The sequence below is a fragment of the Oncorhynchus keta genome, chromosome 19 (genome assembly GCF_023373465.1).
Source record: "Oncorhynchus keta strain PuntledgeMale-10-30-2019 chromosome 19, Oket_V2, whole genome shotgun sequence".
Lineage (NCBI taxonomy): Eukaryota > Metazoa > Chordata > Actinopteri > Salmoniformes > Salmonidae > Oncorhynchus > Oncorhynchus keta.
The window spans coordinates 56,051,829-56,060,117 of NC_068439.1; the positions used below are offsets into that span (position 1 = coordinate 56,051,829).

Consider the following 8,289-nt stretch of genomic DNA (forward strand, 5'->3'; position numbering starts at 1 on the left):
GATGGACACATCTGGGTTTGACCGATGCCAGGAGAACGATACCTGCCCCAATGCGTAGTACCAACTGTAAAGTTTGATGGAGGAGGGATAATGGTCTGGGGCTGTTTTTCATTGTTCGGCCCATTAGTTCCTGTGAAGGGAAATCTTAACGCTACGTTCTAGACGATTCTGTGCTTCCAACTTTGTGGCAACAGTTTGGGGAAGTCCTTTTTCTGCAAAAAGCAAGGTCCATATAGAAATGGTTTGTCAAGATCGGTGTGGAAGAACTTGACTGGCCTGCACAAAGCCCTGACCTCAACCCCATCGAACACATTTGGGATGAATTCGAATGCCGACTGCGAGTCAGGCCTAATCGCCCAACATTAGTGCTCGACCTCACTAAACTCTTGTGGCTGAATGGAAGCAAATCCCTGCAGCAATGTTCCAACATCTAGTGGAAAGCCTTCCCAGAAGACTGGAGGCTGTTAAAGCAGCAAAAGGGGGACCAACTCCATATTAATGCTGATAATGTTTTCAATGAGATGTTCGACGAGCAGGTGTCCAGATACTTTTTGCCATGTAGTGTAGATAGTAGGCTACACTGCAGGATGAAACACAACATCTTTCCAACAAAGCCGGGAGAGAGCACGAGGATGGCTCATATCATGCAGGTTTAGGTATGCTATACAGGACAGTTGTCCATTCTAAAAAAAAAAATATTTTGGTAGCTGGTTAGTATGCTGTTGCATATGATTAGATGTTTTTTAACAATCTGCAATGTTTCTATTACCAGCTTTAATAACTGAACAAGTAATTACATTATTGCCGCCAGCCAGCAGTCTAAATGGCAGCATTGCGACACCGTGTAAAGCTTTGTCAAATGTTAGGTTTAACATAAGATAATGACAACCAAATTACGCCTCCCAATAAACATGCATCCATTAGCTAAAGCAAATCTATAGGCTAACAGTGGAGGCTCTTCAGAAGAGGAAGGGGAGGACCATCCTCCTCAGTGCATTTCATAAATGTTTTAATTGTAAACATTTAAAAATGTATCCTTTTAAGATAAAACTACACTAAATATAATAATGTCATCAGATAACTGATTAAAACACACTATTTTGCAAAGAAGGTCGACAGTAGCCTCAACAGCATTCTGTAGGATAGCACCATGGTGCAGCCGGAGGACAGATAGCTTCCGTCCTCCTCTGGGTACTTTGACTTCAAAGCAAAACCTAGGAGGCTCATGGTTTTCACCCCATTCCATTAACTTACACAATAATTATGACAACTTCTGGAGTACGTCATCCAGCCTATCAGAGCTCTTGCAGCATAAACTGACATGTTGTCCACTCAATCAAAGGAACAGATAATTAATCTACTAATGAAAGCATAAGATACAGCTATCTAGCACTGCGGTGTATAAAATGTGGCAGGTAGTTGACTCGAAGAGAGAGAAAGTTTAACAGTTTTGAACAAATACATTTCTTCCAAAATGAAGCAAAGCCAGAGAGAAATATATACAATTGAAGTCGGAAGTTTACATACACCATAACCAAATACATTTAAAAACTCTGTTTTTCACCATTTCTGACTTTTAATGATAGTAAAAATTCCCTGTTTTAGGTCCGTTAGGATCACCACTTTATTTTAAGAATGTGAAATGTCAGAATAATAGTAGAGAAATTAATTCCCAGTGGGTCAGAAGTTTACATACACTCAATTAGTATTTGGTAGCAATGCCTCTTTATTTAACTTGGGTCAAACGTTTTGGGTAGCCTTCCACAAACTTCCCACAATAGATTGGGTGAATTTTGGCCCATTCCTCCTGACAGAGCTGGTGTAACTGAGTCAGGTTTGTAGGCCTTCTTTCTCACAGACACTTTTTCAGTTCTGCCCACAAATCTTCTATAGGATCAGGGCTTTGTGATGGCAACTCCAATACTGTCACAGCTGTTGGTGGAAGAAGGTGAGGACCAAGGTGCAGCGTGATGCGTGTTCATCCTTTTATTAATGAAACTGAACACTGATTAACAAATCAACAAAGAGAACAACCGAAACAGTTCTGTCTGGTGCAGACACAAAAACAGTAAGCAACTACCCACAAAACCCATGTGGGCAAGAGCTACCTAAGTATGGTTCTCAATCAGAGACAACAATAGACAGCTGTCCCTGATTGAGAACCATACCCGGCCAAAAACAAAGAAATACAAAAACATAGATTAAGGAACATAGAATACCCACCCTAGTCACACCCTGGCCTAACCAAAATAGAGATTAAAAGCCTCTCTATGGCCAGGGCGTGACAGTACCCCCCCAAGGTGCGGACTCCGGCTGTAAAACCTGACTCAGAGCCGGCTCTGGCAGCTCCGGAGTGACGGGCGGGTCTGACAGCTCCGGAGTGACGGGTGGCTTCGGCAGCGCCGGACAGGAGGGCGGCTCTGGCAGCTCCGGAGTGACGGGCGGCTCTGGCAGCTCCGGAGTTACGGGCGGCTCTGGCAGCTCCGGAGTGACGGGCGGCTCTGGCAGCTCCGGACTGACGGGCGGCTCTGGCAGCTCCGGACAGGAGGGCGGCTCTGGCAGCTCCGGACAGGCGGGTGGCTCTGGCAGCTCCGGACAGGAGGGCGGCTTTGGCAGCTCCGGACAGGAGGGTGGCTCTGGCAGCTCCGGACAGGAGGGCGACTCTGGCAGCTTTGGACAGGAGCGTTGCTGCACAGATATTTTCAGGTCTCTCCAGAGATGTTCAATCGGCTCCAAGTCCGAGCTCTGGATGGGCCACTCAAGGACATTCAGAGACTTGTCCAGAAGCCATTTCTGAGTTGTTTTAGGGTCATTATCTTGTTGGAAAGAGAACCTTCGCCCGAGCACTCTGAGCACTCTGAAGCAGGTTTTTATCAAGGATTTCTCTGTACTTTGCTCCGTTCATCTTTCCCTCGATCCTTGACTATTCTTCCAATTCCTGCTGCTGAAAAACATCCCCACGGCATGATTCTGCCACCACCATGCTTCACCGTAGAGATGGTATTGGCCAGGTGATGAGCGTTGAATGGATTCCTCCAGACGTGACGGTTGGTATTCAGATCAAAGTGTTCAATCTTGGTTTTGTCAGACCAGTGAATCTTGTTTCTCATAGTCTGAGAGTCCTTTAGGTGCCTTTTGGTAAACTACAAGAGGGCTGTCATGCCTTTTACTGAGCAATGGCATTCGTCTGGCCACTCTACCTTAAAGGCCTGATTGGTGGAGTGCTGCAGAGATGGTTGTCCTTCTGGAGGGTTCTCCCATCTCCACAGAGAAACTCTGTGTCTCTGTCAGAGTGACCATTGTTTTCTTGGTCACCTGCCTGATCAAGGCCCTTCTCCCCCGATTTCTCAGTTTGACCTAGCTCTAGGAAGAGTCTTGGTGGTTCCAAACTTCTTCCATTTAAGAATGATGGAGGCCACTGTGTTCTTGGGGACCTTCAATGTTGCAGACCTTTTTTATGTACCCTTTCCCAGATCTGTGCTTCGACCCAATCCTGTCTCGGCGTTTCTACCTTATGGCTTGGTTTTTGCTCTGACATGCACTGTCAACCTTGGGACCGTACATAGACAGGTGTGTGCCTTTACAAATCATGTCCAATCAACTGAATTTACCACAGGTGGACTCCAATCAAGTTGTAGAAACATGTCACGGATGATCAATGGAAACAGGATGCACCTGAGCTCAATTTCGAGTCTCATAGCAAAGGGTCTGAATACTTTGTCATTACGGGGTATTGTGTGTAGATTGTGAGGGGGAAAATTATTTGATCAATTTTAGAATAAGGCTGTAACGTAACAAAATGTGGAAAAAGTGAAGGAGGTCTGAACACTATCTGAATGCACTATATCTCTAAGGACCTTCTGCAGCCTGATAAATTGGACTAATTATCCAGCAGTGCCACAATCCCTCACAATAGCATATCTTTCGTTACCATCACAAACAGCTATTGATAAAGATGAAATGAAGGCTAGTCAATTGATGGGGTAACTCCTATAATTGTATTTTTTTAAAATTACATTTAGAAATATAAATACACATAGTTTCCAAAGCAAAAGGATCCAAACTTTATACTTATCTACATTTTTTTATGTTTGTTTTCTTTTTCTCTTTGAGTGGCAGCCCACAGAATTTGTATATTGTACCTGTAACCTTATACAAACAGAACTGTAGGCCTACATGTGTACTCAACCAGCCTTCTGCTCTTGTAGTCGTATTGGCCTGGCCATGGTCTCTCGAGCCCCAGACAAAAGCCTCGTCCAATCATGACGATACCAGAACAACGTACTCTGACACACAATAGGTCCTTTAATCACCACCTGCCTGTTCTGAATAGTTCATCTATCTGCATAGAGCAGCCAGCCTGCTATTGAGTTCTGGTAACTGATACACTATGTTAATGCAACGCTGTGCCTCTCGTTGACAACCCCCATGCTAGGCCTGGACCTCCTCGCTCTGGTTATGCATCCCGAATGGCACCCTATTCCCTACACAGTAAAGTACTTTTGACCAGAGCCTTATGAGCCTTCGTCAAAAGTAGTGCACTATATAGGGAATATGGTGCCATTTGGTACGGAGACATTCACAACCATCATGCTTGGGTACATATTTATCATGTTTATTTTTGTATCAGCTGATAAGGACCTAGTCAGGGTTGCCATTCAGATGTCAACGGCTTAGTTGGCCTAGTAATTATTAGCCATAAGCCTAGTAATTATCCCTGTCTAAAGGCAAATCCGTCTGGGGATAGTAGGCCTAGAGAGGTTAAAGGGCCTGGAAGGGTGTAGTGACCTCTGACCCATTGATACGTTCATGTTATTACTCCTATACTGAGAGATATATAGTGCATTACATTTGACCAGGGTACATAGAGATCTGGTCAAAAGTAGAGCACTGTGTAGGGAAGAGGGTGCCCTTTTGGATAAAGACCTAGTATCAGCTAATAAGGTACTAGGGTTGCCATTCAGAAGTCATGGTAATAATACGGGGCCATGGTGCCAATGAAACCTGATATCCAGCTAGCTTTCCTATGAACATTGCCGGTGCAGCCTCGAGTTATTGTATGCACAATACTTTCGGATTAGGTGTCCTTCTCTTGAATTAAAACAATGTTTCAGGGGGTCGTATTGCAGACTCAGTGACTCCATTATAATAAAACTGTTGGCTTTGCTCCTCTGTATTGGTCTACGTTTTTTTTGTTATTAGGTCTGTAATTGCTGTTGGAGTTCAAACGAATGAATTACGCATTGCCCCGTAGGCCTGTATTTCCCGTTACATATACGCTTAATTATTTAACTGCAGTGTCACGCGATACCGTTACCGTATAGACATTGACTTGGCATAAATGATTAATTTGTCTTCGTTGTTGGAGATACAGTATATCGACAAAGGTTTCTGTCGACGACGAAACCGGCCGTAATGTATCTCGCAGTCAGTGTGAGCTGAACTCTCCTCTCTCTCTGCCTCCCTCCTGCTGCGTTCGTTATCTGTCACATTCACTCTGCACGGAGGTTCTCTCTCATTGAAGGGTCGGTTTAATTTCGCATAAAATCAGGCCAAAGAGACTTTGACACGCGATGGAGCGCCACACCGCTGCTTCGAAATGCACAACAAGCACACGTATCAGCTTTGTAGTGTTCTGTCATTACTGTACTTACAGATAATAATGTCATATAGGCTAAATGGGGGCTCGTAGTTTGACTCTTATAGGGTTTACATGAGCTATTTCAAAAGTCAATTCGAATATAGGCCTGCATTCCTGACTAAAACGTGTACCTCAATCCACATTTTTAAAACATAAGTTTGAAGGGTTGCCTTGGACTATAAATATGTAGCCTTATCCTTACATTAAACAGCCTACTGGGATGCCCCGTCCACATGCCTGGCTTAGCAAAGTTGAATTCTTAGACTAAGCCTCGTCCCCTGCCATTATACACTATTCCTATCGTTGAAAATAAAATATTTTAGAGGGCGCAAAGGAAAGATAATTTCAACAGAGATTCAGTAAAAACGTAACCTACTTCGTGATGCTGTCTCTCGTTGCGCTTTTCTCGCGCTCCACGCACGAAGGCAGTCTGGAGGATGTGAGGATTTGACCGACGAGTCGGTAGATGGTTTGGGTTCGTTCCTTCTTGTGTTGGGACATACTTTCGAGATTACAGAGGGGTTGATGAATTCGTGTAAATAGTTCGTATCACACTTTTCCCACGTAATTCAGATGCCTAGTCCCCGAAAGCTTGGCGCAATGTGGGGAGCGCATTTATTGGTCATTCCACAAAAAGAGTGCCAATATTCATTTTTTTAAACTAATGTTATATTAAATTAAATACCCTTTAATATAGACCACATGGTGAATTCAATAAATGCTCGCCGAATTGCCAAAATGTAGCATTTTAACACGTCCCTCCGTCAACCTTGTCAGTTCTTTACCTACTTCCCAACGTTTCTCCAAGTTTCACCATCATTGTAAATCCCTCATTATTTTGTTGCTTTGACAATGTCATTTCTGAAGATTAATATTTATTTCACGTGGTTAGCGATTGAATTTCATGTGGCTTACTTTGAAGGTCAATCCTGTTAAATGAACTGAAGTCTGCTTTTAATATGGAGAAACTATTCCTTTAAAAAGATACAAGCAGGTGATCTGGGTCTAGACTTTTTTCTCTCCAATTGTCTGGTGTTTTGTGGTGGAATACTGAGCGGGTCTAAGCAGAACAGGTCAACCTGGTAGAGAGAGACAGGCTTGAAATGTTTTAACAATGACATTTTCGGGTTAACTTGCATTAAATTGCCACTCCCTGTTGCACACAACAAGCTTCCGTTCCCCCTGTCACAACGGGATTCGTGGCTGATTTAAGATGTCAACCCTGTTATGGTCAAACATGTTACTTTATTTGGCGCTGACCATACTTTTTGTTCTTCTTCTTTACCTCTTGAAATGGGAAAACGTGTTTTTTTTTATTAAGTTGAACATGTACTCTTTATGACAGAATGTAAAAATGACGTGAAATCAAACGTTTTGGACACTTCGCAAAGGGCACAGAAACGCTGGAATGACCCTTTTACAGCCGTTTAACGAACTGAAACTTTTTAATGCATGCATTTCGCTCCTCAACATGGCGAGCTATGTGTAGCCTCATAATATGCCTCGACCTTCTCCACAAATCGTCTGTTTCAAATGCCATATTAACCTATAAATATAACCTATTTTGTGTTTTGCGTGTACACGTCATCTAGGACAATGCGAAATAGTCCATGCGAAATGAATGTGACTCACTGTAATCATATCCAAAGATAAGCTTGTGAATAATTACAAATACACCCAACACGGTGTTATAAGCTATAGCCTAGGATACTTGAGTATTTTTATCCGCTACACTCAATACATTAAAGAACATAATATATACTTCGATTCTTACCTTTATTTATGTTGTATAGATCCAAACAATATACCAATAATCCAAAACAAAGTCCCATATACAGCAACACGCTCTTTGGTTTTAGCACATCCAGTATAGGGGTCGTGATGCTGGTGGTGATGATGAGGGGATGAGAAGGTTATTAACAGTGATGCGCGCAGCGCAGTAGCCTAGTGCTGAACAGAACAGCAGTGTCTCTCTATCCCTGACTCGAGCCTGTCTCTCTCTCTTTGTGAACGCGCTTATCCCAGGGCCGTTCGCTCTCCTCAGCGCAACTGATGGGCTCGTACTGGACTCTCACTCACTCTCACGTCCCGCCCCCTACTCACTCCCCAAAACACGCCATTTAAAGACGTAGAAAAGACGACTGAAAGGAGGGAAAGTTTGGCCCTCAGACCAAGAAAGCCTAATGTCAAAATCATCGTGCTGGCTGTAGGAATGTTGTGTAGCTTATATGTTTTGAGTCGTTTTGTGGTCAATTGCCAGGCGTTGTGATTCTCATTATGAGCCACTTTTTATTATAATCCTAATTCCCCTACTAGGAGAGGCTACTAGGGCTGGCACTCTCAGGGATTGTGATTTTAAATAGCCATTGGGAAAGTGAAAGCTGACTTGTTTTGCGGTTGTCATGCAATGACGCGGTACTCTCTCGAATCTGAATGTAGTGACTCTGTCCATGGTGCTGAAGTGATAAACAGAGACTGGCAGCTTGAATGTTTCACGAGTCACGACTGCTGATGCACGACGTGTTTTAAGTGGCTTTATGAGTCACTTATGGTACACATTTGTTACCTTTGGTAGTCCTCCTTTTGACCTACATTACAATAGGCTATTATTATCCAATGAAATGTGACGTTTGCCAAGGTAGGCCTAA

General features: G+C 43.4%; 1 protein-coding gene across 3 annotated transcripts in view; it reads right to left on the reverse strand.

The window, feature by feature from the left end:
• Positions 1 to 7,660, reverse strand: part of LOC118397857 (neurexin-3b-like) — a 547,522-nt gene extending 539,862 nt beyond the window's left edge. For all 3 annotated transcript variants that reach the window (XM_052470831.1, XM_052470833.1, XM_052470832.1), the window contains exon 1: positions 7,416 to 7,660. The gene's annotated coding sequence lies outside the window, so the exon portion shown is untranslated. The remainder of the gene's footprint in view (positions 1 to 7,415) is intronic.
• Between the last annotated feature and the right edge of the window lie 629 nt (positions 7,661 to 8,289).